Source organism: Elgaria multicarinata, chromosome 20 (assembly GCF_023053635.1).
Source record: "Elgaria multicarinata webbii isolate HBS135686 ecotype San Diego chromosome 20, rElgMul1.1.pri, whole genome shotgun sequence".
Classification (NCBI taxonomy): Eukaryota; Metazoa; Chordata; class Lepidosauria; order Squamata; family Anguidae; genus Elgaria; species Elgaria multicarinata.
Window position 1 is genome coordinate 5,384,037 of NC_086190.1, and position 12,671 is coordinate 5,396,707.

At 46.8% G+C, this 12,671-nt stretch overlaps 1 protein-coding gene across 3 annotated transcripts in view; it reads right to left on the reverse strand.

The window, feature by feature from the left end:
• Positions 1-12,671, reverse strand: part of KAZN (kazrin, periplakin interacting protein) — a 269,488-nt gene that overhangs the window by 58,417 nt on the left and 198,400 nt on the right. The gene's annotated exons all lie outside the window — the stretch shown is intronic.

Sequence of the window (12,671 nt, forward strand, 5' to 3'; positions counted from 1 at the left end):
CCCTAACCACGGTTTACACACGCTCACTAACCACTTACTGCAAAAGGATTAACGGCCTAACCATGGCTTAGCGTGTCGTTTGAACAGGCCCATTGCGGTGTTCCAATATTCTTGCCTTTCATTCGTTTCATTGCCATTTTAACTTTTTGAAAGCTGCCTGGGAATCTGTTGAAGTCAAGGATTTAAGCCATAAAAAGAGAGACTGAACTGCGAATCTGGAAGCCCCCAGTTCAAATCCTGCCTCAAATCAGCAGGTGGCTGTTAAACAGCCTGCTATATCCAGAAAACGGGCGTTACAATGCCCGCCTACCTTAAAGGGTCGTTGTAAAGTTACCAACGAAATAATGTACCCAAAGTGCTTAGTACCCTTTAAACTTCTTTGATACTAGTTATTGTTATAATTATTTATTATTAATTGCTCCCACCCAAATGCCCCACTGAGCATAAGAACCTTAGAGCCATGCTGAATCTGACCATGGACTGAGGACAAAGGTGCAGAGTTTGGGCATACACTACTAGACCTGGTGTTTCCCCAGTGGGATATTTCTGCCCGACGAAGAGCTCTGTGGAACCCAAAAACTTGCATTTGCTCGTTCACTGTCGTGGGCGAAGAGATCATTTTATGTAGCATCTCATTCTGGCCTGGCATAATCCCAGCATTAGAGGGGACATTGTGAGCAATGCTTAGACGAGGCGGAAAGGAGCATCCTGGCCAGCAGAGATGAGATCCTCACACATGTCCATTAGTACCAGACAGCGCTCTTTTGCAGTCTGCCAAATTTATAACGGCACTGAGCACATTCAAACGAAAGCAGGAATGATTTGTCAATGGGCCATTGTCAAGACAGGGAAAAATACATCCCATTTGAAGTATAGCCCAATTTTGCACCCCAAAACCAGAGAGGCATTCGCCAGATGCCCCTGGAAACTGTGGCAGTACCAGAAAAAAAAATCTGCTGGGAGGGACAACAGAACGGGTGGGCGAGATGTTAAGACCCCAGAACTGTTGTTTTTAAATGGAAACTGTTGTTTTTATACGGTTGGTTTTATGTTTTTGATGGTTTTAAATTTTGTATACTTTTTAATGTTCACTGTTTTTAACGTTTGTAAACTGCCCAGAGAGCTTCGGCTATGGGGCGGCATCTAAATGAAATAAATAAATAAATATCTCAGAAAGAAAAAATAATAATGGGGTATTGCACATGAAAACTTCCATCCTAAGTACATTATTGCTGAAATAAATGGGAAAAGGGGTTACTTTAGGCCTACACCGTTTTGAAAGACCCTGTGAATGAGGCAGAACAATGGAAGCTTCTGTCGTGGGGAAAGAATTTGGAAGACGGATTTAGGCACAACGCTAGCTCCACCGCTTCCACAGTGCTCGACACAGAACTGTCCCCCTCAGGCCTGCATCGTGGTGGACGTAAAGTCGGGGCCAGCCTGCCGGCACAGTTGATGCTGCTGCCCTTTGCGGTGGCAACACAAGAACAACCCCAAACCTCGCGAAAGAAGTAAGGTGGAGATTTTCAAAAGGACATTTGGACATAGGGTCTAACTCCGGCATCCTATTTGTAACAGGGAAATTCACTTCTGGGAAATTCCCAAGCAGGGCATGATGGCAGAACTCAAGGCTTATATAGCCAGAGATTCTTGAGCCCCACCCAGGGTTAAGCTGCAGTGCATTACAGGCCCTTTGGCAAAAGTCTTACTCAGGAGGAGGGCCTCAGTCCTAAGGAGTCCTTTCCTTTTGAGGAGTCCTCCTTTGTAATCAAGCACTTATTCTCAAAGGAGCCCTAGTGACCTGCCTTGTGAGGCGACCACGCTCTCGGGGGCTAAGTGGTCACCCAGCCTCCCCTTCAGAGGCAGAAATCCCCTCCTCTTGCAGGGACAGACTAGCGGTGATCTCCTCTGAGGGCCCAGGGTCCCCTAGATCTCCTGACATGGATGGCCCCTTGGCGTTGTCTGTCTCTGGGAGCTCTAGCTCCTTCTCAGAGGAGGATTCCTCAAGTAGCGGCATGACAGAATTTTACAAATTCATTGTGCTTTGTCCGAGGAAGTCTTTTATTTTATTTTCTGTTGTGAATCTACGGCCAATCAGTTTTACTGGATGACCCAGGGTTCTGTATTATGAGAGAGGGGGAGAGGAATACCTTTCTTTACTTCCTTCACTTCCTACACAGTCCCAGCCTTGGATCCCCAATTATATCAAGAGATTTTAAAGCGAGGACTGGAAGGATAAAGAATGGTGACTCATACTGGAAATGAATAACAACAGCAGCAGCAGCAACATAAAAAGCCTTTGTGGAATGATTTACGTTGTTGTTGTTGTTGATGATGATGATGAGTGCAACATTTTAATATTGCTTTTCAGCCCTTTCAAGGCCCCCCCAGCGCAGTTTACATAAAATATGAAAACCAAACCAAACACCACCAAGTAACAAAAATTAAAACTAAAATGTTAAAAACTAAGAGGAGCAGAGTTGAAACTTTCGATCACATATCAAAAGCTAATAAAAGCCACATGGAATAAGAATGCCTTCGCATCGGAGGGTGGGTCACGCCCGATATTCCCCAAGCACATTTCATGCAGCCAAAACCAAGGCAGACTGTCCATGGGCGAACATTTCAACCCGGTTTGGTTATCCTTCCTTTTTCGTTGACGACGGCTTCTTTTGGGGACCAACTTCCTGCCTCTTTGTCCGCGGCCTCACTGACCCTCTCCCTCGGTTGCCCACACTGCTACTGTGGACAGTGAGGGCACAGAAGAAACGGCCCATCCAACAATGTGGCTACGTTTACAGTTAGCATTTAAAGAAACAACCATGCTTTTCAACACCCACAGCATCTAACACAACTCAGAGAGTGCATTTTCAGCTCAGCCCTAAACCAACACTGCGTTCTGCTTCCAATTCTTTCCAAAGGCCAAAGTTTTGCTTTTCGAGAACCTCCCCCCCCCCGGGGGAAACCTCTGACACTCATCCCTCCTCATTCCAACCCACATCCCACTTGGCAAGCCCCGTTGACCTTCCCAAACGACCCGGCTGAGCCAAGAATGGCTCAGGAAACGACTCTGAGATTGTCAGTCGAGATACAAGACTCCTTTTTTTATTATTATCATGCACAGCTACAATCGGAACACCACAACATGCACGTCAGGTTCGCTCGGATACCGGTAGGCTCAAATTGGTTCCAAAACCTCTAACAGCAGCGAGATTGAGAGCTACATTAGAAGAACGGGAGCATGAATATTTTGATGCTTTTCTTTCTCTCTCCAAGTTGTCTGTATGAGCAAGCCCAGCCACTGGCTCAGCTGGACGCCACATTCTGGAATGCAAGTCCATCTCATTGTGGCCTCGCCATCAAAATCTCCTCAACTCTTGACCTCCCTTAAGAGGGAGGGCTTGCAGCGTTCATGTGTCCCCATGTGCTCAATTCCACATGCTGATTAAAGGTATGCCCGTTGAAATGGGGCAGGCAGGAAGGAAAGCATGCACTTTCTTGCCAATGGTCATGCAGTCTGGGAATGATGGGAACTGCAGTCCAACACACCTGGAATGCACTGGATTGGGGAAAGCTGACCTAGCATGAAAGAAGCCGCTTGGATACTCATTTAGATTTCTGACTGGTTCTGGCTGAAACGGCGGAACGGATTCACCGCCCCACTGCCATCGGAGCCACCAGCCTCCACTGGACTTGGGCATCCTATGGTATGGCGGAACTGCAGAGGAATCAATCAACATGGCTGCAAGCAGCCACAGAAGAAATGGGGGGGGGGAGATGTAATCTGGGGGGCTGTTGGAGTGTTTCTGGATTCACCCTGTTTTTTTCTCCGCCTAGGAGTGATAACGTCATTCTGGTTTTGTTGGCAGCCACGAAATGGCCAAACTTGAATTCCCTCTATTTCAGATGTGCAGGCATCGAGCAATGTTTTTAAATGGATACTGTTGTTTTTATACTGTTATTTTTATGTTTCTGATGTTTTTTAAATTTTGTACACTTTTTTTAATGTTTACTGTTTTTAACTTTTGTAAACTGCCCAGAGAGCTTCGGCTATGGGGCGGTATATAGATGATGATGATGATGATGATGATAATAATAATAATAATAATAATAATGTTGCTTATGAAGCCAAAAGCAGAACCAAACCCATACAAGGAAGGGGTGGGTGGGGGGGGGGAGGAAACTCCAGAAACAGCCCAATGAGGACTGAGCATGCTCAGGGCACATGGAATGATGGAAATCCAGGTGGGAGGGGAAACGGAATGGAGTCTCGTGGAGGGGGTATGACCGGCGGGAGGAACAAAACTGGGGTATTCCACACTACAACAAATTCTTGCAGGTCCCCCTTGAGGGTCCCAAATGCCATTGTTGCAAATTCCTCCACTCGGTCTCCAAAGGACCTTAAATTTACAAGCCTGCCGGGAGGCTGGTGCTGCTGACGTTGCCTGCTGAAATCCGAAGCAGCACCAGGCCACCTTCTCAAATCAACGGGATTTACAGCCCTATTAAGCAGGCGTGGAGCGCCAGACCAACGTCTCCTGTTGCCTTTTAACATCTCAGCCCTCAGCCCCTTGGGACGTGGAATAGTAATAACAAGAAGAGAACAGAGAACTGGCGGAAATGAAATCTTTAATCCTGCTCTCTCCCGGCGCCCCCCACCCCTCACTCCGGGAGCATCAAATGAAAGCAGATCCTTTAATCTCACCACTGTCTAATTACAGTACGGGAAAAGCACTCCAAGCAAAGATGTACCGAACAGGTACATGGAGATGGAGAAGAGGGACGCCCCTCCCTCCCTTCCCCTTCAAGCCGCAGCAAGAGAAATGCACCTGTCTTTCAACTGGATGCCAGAGGATGAAAACGCTGCAGGGGGCACAGGGGGAAAAAAAAAAAGGGTTCCATCCTTAAAGGTGGCCTATGAAAGATGTGTGTCTGTGTATGAAATTGAGCCACTAAGGTTACATGATTTCCCCTTTCTTGTGTCTCTTGTAAACTCACAAGTTTGCAGGCGAAACATGGCGGAAATAATCCCCCCCTCCCCCCAAAAAATGGGACTAGAGACCGATGCCATTTTATCTCACCCGGAGCAGCACCTGTCCCGCGTCCCCGGGCCTCCTGCTCAGCTCGTCTAATCACGGTCGAGGTCTTTAATCAGTCAGAGGCCTAATGAGACAACCGTCTCCTTCCTCCCCGCCAGTAAACACACCTGCCACGGCTGAGCGGTGACAGATTGGTATCTGCAATGACATCCCAACTTTGCAAGGGGAGGGACAGATGATAATGGTTGATCGCAGGGGAATGGTGGGGAGGGAAGTCGAAGGCTGGGTTTTCTGGGGTTAAATCAAAAATTAGGGCTTAAAACCAGGGGTGGGGGCTCTGTAGGTGGTGGGAGGCACCTGAAGAGCGACAGGCCAGGGAGAATGGGCTGGAGTGGAGGATCATAGAATAGCAGAGTTGGAAGGGACCTACAAGGGCATCGAGGAATCCATTGTCAATGCAGGAATCCACCCTAAAGCATCCCTGACAGATGGCTGTCCAGCTGCCTCTTGAAGGCCTCTAGTGTGGGAGAGCCCACCACCTCCCTAGGTGACTGGTTCCATTCTTGTACTGCTCTAACAGTCAGGAAGTTTTTCCTGATGTCCAGCTGGAATCTGGCTTCCTTTAACTTGAGCCTGTTATTCTGTGTCCTGCACTCTGGGAGGATCAAGAAGAGATCCCGGCCCTCCTCTGTGTGACAACCTTTTAAACATTTGAAGAGTGCTCTCATGTCTCCTCTCAATCTTCTCTTCTCCAGGCTAAACATGCCCAGTTCTTCCAGTCTCTCTTCATAGGGCTTTGTTTCCAGGCCCCTGATCATCCTGGTTGCTCTCCTCTGAACACGCTCCAGCTTATCTGCGTCCTTCTTGAATTGTGGAGCCCAGAACTGGATGCAATACTCTAGATGAGGCCTAACCAGGGCCGAATAGAGAGGAACCAGGACCTCACGTGATTTGGAAGCTACACTTCTATTAATGCAGCCCAAAATAGCATTTGCCTTTCTTGCAGCCATATCACACTGTTGGCTCATATTCAGCTTGCGATCTACAACAATTCCAAGATCCTTCTCGTTTGTAGTATTGCTGAGCCAAGTATCCCCCATCTTGTAACTGTGCATTTGGTTTCTATTTCGTAGATGTAGAACTTGGCATTTGTCCCCATGAAATTTCATCCTGTTGTTTTCAGCCCAGCACTCCAGCCTATCAAGATCACTTTGAAGTTTGTTTCTGTCTTCCAAGGTATTAGTTATCCCACCCAATTTTGTGTCATCTGCAAATTGGATCAGCGTTCCCTGCACCTCCTCGTCCAAATCATTAATAAAAATGTTGAAGAGCACTGGGCCCAGGACTGAGCCCTGCGGCACCCCACTCGTTGCCTCTCCCCAGTTTGAGAAGGTGGGTGAAAAAACTCACACAGGGCCTGTGGTTATGGAGCAGAGAGGTTTTCCTATTTTCCTGCTCCTCCTTTCGACCAGGAGTCGTGGGATTCCCAGCGTCCTCTCATGCAAGCAGCTCCTCGGCATTCATCAGTGCTATAGGTTTAAGTCAGGATGGGGAACCTCATTTAGCCCAAGGGCCAGATTCATTTCCAGAGAAGCTCTCAGGGGCTGTGTTCCAGTGGTGGGCGGGGCCAAGGTCGGAAGAGGGAGGGGCAAAAGGGGTAGGTGGGGCTAAAATACCGGCATCTTTTAGCTTAACAGTGTTACTGCCGCTAACGGAGCCTTCAGGGAGGCATTTCAACCTCTGAGAACTGGGACGGGGGCAGGGGAAGAACTGCACAAAAATCAGGAAAACACTGGTTGGGGGACAATCCGTGTGGTGTAGTGGTTAGAGTGTTGGACTCGGAGAGGTGAGATCTGGGTTGGAGTCCCCAATCGGTCGTGAAGTTCACTGGGTGGCTCTGGAACAGTCACTGACTTTCAGCCAAAGCTACCTCACAGGGTTGTTGTGAAGATTAAATGTTGGGGGGGGGAGGAGGAGGAAGAGGACCATGTAAGCCACCTTGGGCTCCTTGGAAAATATGAATATAACAAATGGATACATAATGGGTGTGGAGTCAGGGAAAGGGCTGGATCTGGTCCCTGGGTCACCATCCGTGGATGGGTTGACCTTGGATCCATTCACTTGGGTGGATTTCTCTCTTTGGCCCCTGTACCCATTCTTTTGATAGCGAATAAGATAAGAGATGCTGGACCCAATCCATGAAGGACTTCCCTTGTACCATCACCAGTGAGAGGAGTGGAAGTTGCACAATGGCACACATTCCAGGTGTCGTTTCCATTTCCACCCTTTGGTGGTGGATCCACCTCTGTTTCTGATTCCTTTAGCCTGAGGCTGCATCCATCAGACAGCATTCTTTGTGGCTTAGAGTAAACCACACGCGACGCATTGGTTACCCGAGCTCTTTCAACAGAAGGGATGATTATTTCAAGATACACTAGCACAGCTGTCTCCAACTGGGTGGGCTCTGGATTTGTTAGACTATTCTCTCCCGTTATCTGCAACCAGCATGGCTGATGGACTGGGGAGGATGGGAGTTGTAGTCCAAGATGGTGGGGGATGTCGGGTTGGGGAAGGCTGGACTGGAGATCTTGTTACATCAAATAATTTATACTTTTGAGACGGAAATAAAGGTTCCTGAGCAAATTTCGTTGCTTTGAAGGGGTGATGGGGTGTATAGAGAGGAGGTTATTATATGGCTAAACCTTGTATTGGGTCAGTCTTTAATATTTACTGATGTGCAGGTCCTCTATCTGCTTGCTGGAATTTACCGCATGGTAAGCTCAAATGGATTCTCTGCACCCTTTTGATAGCTAAAAGACTGGAATTACAACACTGGAAGGAGAATTGCTCACCTGCTATTAGGGATGCTGCAGGTGTCCGGGAAAGGGGAGGAGTCCAGCAGATATCCCCCAGCTCAGCCTCCCGGACTTCAGTCCACAGACTGCTGGGCTTGCCTGACACAGCTGGGCATTTCCGAGAAAAGATGACCCACCATTTTTATGCAAAATGGCAACCTACCTCCCATAACGCAATGGTTTGAGTACCTAACAGTGCTTTCAACATTTAAACAGGTGGTTTTAATAGACACCACTTGTGAATTGACACTTATATTAATATTTGGTCTGCTGTTGTTGAAGTTTATGTATAATTCTTAGAAAGCCACAGTTCCTCATATATTTCATATGCTTACATTGACACTGATATATTCAATTTTACGTAGCTACAATTTTTAATTTTCCTCTTTTTTGTTGTGTTTCGTTGAAATTTCATCATAAAAATTAAGAAAAAAATTAAGAAAAAACGAGAGAGCAAAAATACAAACAACCACTTCTATTTCTCGTCTTGCGTTTTTACTTACCACAGTGAAGACAGGAAACACTGCTGATTTGGTTTCGGATGACACAATTTAGCCAATGAGGCTGAGTTTCCAGATGATGTCTGAAGCCAATTCAGAGTGAAGGCAAAGTTTCCTGCCTTTGCTTTGGTAACTCGTGAGTAAAAATAAACATTAAAAAAATGGTGCCCAGCGATACCAGGAGATGGAACAAACTTCACAGTACACCTGCAAAAAACCCCAAATGCTCTCAACCCAATATCACAGCCTCAAAACAGGGTGGAAGTTATGGGTTATTCATAATTTAGAACTGCACTTTTAGGTTGCACTTCTGCTTGCTAAATAAGGCTGAATATTTTTTCAGAGCAAGGGATGGTGATCGAACCATACATCCAAGGAGCTCAGGATGAACACGGTTCTCTCCCCGCACCACAACTTAAACTTCACAACAAACCTGTGAGGTAGGTAGGTTGAGACTGTGACTGGCCACAGTTTGCTTTTTTATAGGGTGAATTAGGATTCGAAGCTGGGTCTCCCCCACGCCTAATCTGACATTCTAACCATCACACCACACCGGCTCATAGAATCATAGAATAGTAGAGTTGGAAGGGGCCTATAAGGCCATCGAGTCCAACCCCCTGCTCAATGCAGGAATCTACTTCAAAGCATCCCTGAAAGATTGCTGTCCAGCTGCCTCTTGAAAGCCTCTACGGTGGGAGAGCCCACCACCTCCCTAGGTCATTGGTTCCATTGTCGTACCGCTCTAACAGTCAAGAAACTTTGCCTGACATCCAGCTGGAATCTGGCTTCCTGTAACTTAAGCTGATTAGTCTGTGTCCTGCACTCTGGGAGGTTCAAGAGGAGATCCTGGCCCTCCTCTGTGTGACAACCTTTTAAGTATTTGAAGAGTGCTATCATGTCTCCACTCAGTCTTCTCTTCTCCAGGCTAAACATGCCCAGTGCTTTCAGTCTCTCCTCATAGGGCTTTGTTTCCAGACCCTTGATCATCCTCGTTGCCCTCTTCTGAACATGCTCCAGTTTGTCTGCGTCCCTTGGAGCCCAGAACTGGACGCAATACTCTAGATGAGGCCTAACCAGGGCCAAATAGAGGGGAACCAGCACCTCACGCGATTTGGAAGCTATACTTCTATTAATGCAGCCCAAATGGCATTTTGGTTTTTTTGCAGCCACTTATGGCTGGCTTTATTTCAAATAAATCTACAAAAGTTACTAGCCCACACTGTTTATCAGCATGACTGGCCATATATATCTGTGTTAATAATGTCTGAGGAAAAGAATAGAAACTCCCACTTTAAAAAAGCTTCCTTAAGTTGTGGACAGGTCTATAGTGGCTACAACGATGCTGTGCCATGAGATGTTCCCATACCATAAACTAGTTTCCTCAACAGCCACTGCCTGGTAATTCCTACAGGCCTCCACAGTCCTACACCCCATTTGTGTGGGGAGGTTGATGCAGAAAAATTGACATTTATGTCCCTCAGAAGAGTGGTTCTGAAGATCAACATTCAATGATTGAACCTTCCCCCTGAATCGTTTTAAACGCCATTATTTCTTTTCTTTTAGAAAACCCATTGCTCTCTCAATATAACCCCCACTAATGCTTGCCATAAATGTATGCACTGCATATTAATTGCATCCCAGAACGTCAATTCTCCCTACTATAAATGCATGTGAATACAGAGCAGTGTGGCTCTAGCGAATGAACAGTAGCTCAATTTTTTATTTTTATTTTTTTTAAAAAATGCAGCTTGGCATAGCTTTCACAGGCACGGGGTGGGGTGAAATGCCCCACGGCTATGAGCGATGGTGGGCCTAAAAGAATGTGAAATTAAAGGGTTGTGGAATATGAGAACTCTGGCACTAAAATTAGATTTTTCACTTCCCCTGGCTAAAGTATTCCCCAGGCCCACGCACTGGGAGCTGAGCAGGAAAGCATTTGCTTGGCAGAAAATCCACACTGCATTTTCTGGCATTAACCCTGTAATTATACTTTTTAATTGTGTGCTGGCACCTTTCAGCGTTGCAAAGGCCATTAAAAATATAGAGGACTTGTATGTGTGTGTGTGTGCATTTAAGATGCAATCTTGTCCCTACTTACCTGGGAGTAAGTCCCGGGACTTACATTTCAGTAGACATGCATAGGAATGTGCTGATAGGTCCATGATATTTTATTATTTTTCACTCCTCTCCCCAACCAAAATCCCCCACGCCTATAAAATACAAACACCGTTGTCCTTGCTAAAATTCTACCCTGAAGCTGGGTCGATAGAGGGGCCACAATTGGCTGGTATAGCTAGAGAAGACAGTTCAACAGATGCTTTTCAGATGGCTGTTGAAGATGCCTTAAAGGCAATAATTAAATATAAGAACCGAAGAAGTACCATGCTGGATCAGACCAAGGGTCCATCTAGTCCAGGACTCTGTTCACACAGAGGCCAACCAGCCATCGGCCAGGGATGAACGAGCAGGACATGTGGTGCAATAGCACCCTCCCGCCCATGTTCCCCAGCAACTGGTGCACACAGGCTTACTGCCTCGAATACTGGAGGTAGCACACAACCATCAGGGCTAGTAGCCATTCATAGCCTTTGCCTCCAGGAATTTACCCAACCCCCTTTTAAAGCCATCCAGATTGGTGGCCATCACTACATCTTGTGGTAGTGAGTTCCATCATTTAACTATGCGCTGTGTGAAGAAGTCCTTCCTTTTATTTGTCCTGGATCTCCCGCCAATCAGTTTCCTGGGATGACCTCCTTTGGGTTCTAGTATTTTGAGAGAAGAAGAAAAATGTCTTCCTCTCCACATTCTCTACACCAGGCATCATTTTGTACACCTCTATCATGTCTCCCCTCAGCCTCCTTTTTTCCAAGCTAAACAATCCCAGTTGATGAAACCTTCTCTCATAGGAGACATCCTGCTTCCAGACCCTTCACCATTTTAGTTGCTCTTTTCTGCACTTTTCCCAGCTCTATAATATCCTTTTTTAGGTGTGGTGTTTGGCCCTCAGTTGCCGTCACTTCGGGGCAGTGATTACAACTGAGGTCCTTCATTTGTTCTTTCGGGCCTGCTCTTCCTCAAAGTCACGAAGGAGTTGTGGCGGCTCACCTGCGATGGCGTTCCTCGCCCGCTTGCCCTGGACAGCCCCCAGCAATCATGAGCAAATGGGTGTCATGACCAGGCCTGTTCCCCTTGGTGTGGGGGAAGGAGTTTCAGGCTATCAATCAGAATCAGATTCTGAAGCTGAAGGAACAGGACTAGAAACGTCCCACCTTACACAGAAAATGGGGGAGGCGATTCTCCCAGGCTCTTCACCTGCCAGGGATGAATCTTCACAGGACCTTATCAGTGAGAACATGAACAACACACAGTCTGTGGGAACTCGGGAATCCTCTGAGGCGGAGGGGACTTCAGAGCTGACCGATTCCAGAGTACGCCGTAGGTTCAAACGGGCGGAGCTGAAGGTAGGCGAGAGGCGGTCAGCTCGGCCAGCCTCTCGCCAAAGGCTTCTTCAAAGAAATCCTCCTCGAAGTGAAAGGGACTCAGGGAAAAGACCATTGCTGAAAGAACAATTGTCTCGCTTAGTTTAGCCAAGGGTTAGCCAGGGCCAGTTGCAAGCCACAATACTGTTGTTGCAGTGTAGCTGGGCTGTTGTATGGTCTCTGGATCCCAAATGTGCAACTAGATCTCTCATCAAAGCCCCATCGCTTTGTAGACCCACAAGACCCGGGGGATAAATATCACTTTCTCATGGTTGGCCTGGGTGGATGAGAAGATTCCTGCACGGCATGAAACAAGGCTTCAGGAGTAGGGATGGCATCACTGGGAAATCAGGATTTTCTTTGTTCGATGTAGTTCAGCGTTGCGTTGGTGGGTTGAGCCATGATTCTTCTCCCCAAACTCCAGAAACTTTTGGTGCAATTTTTTTTTGGGGGGGGAGGTTCTTCAATTTGCATAAATTTCTGAGCATTTTGTTAATGTAAAATAATAATAAATAGGGTTGAATTTGAGTAAATTACCACTGAATTTGTGCAAATTACACAACTCTAGTCATAATTCAGCCAGCCGTAATTTTCACAAATTGCTTGTAAAGTTGGCAAATTGCAGCACCTTCCAAAAACGTGCAAAATTCCTGGAAAATCCACAATCCGTCCTGACTTATTGCAGACCGAGTCGGGCCGCCAGCGCAAGTTGGAACGGAAATGAAGTCTGGGTGGTGGTGGGGAATGAACCAACGAAAACATGTCAAACTCCCCCCACCCCCCAACAGAGTTCTTTAA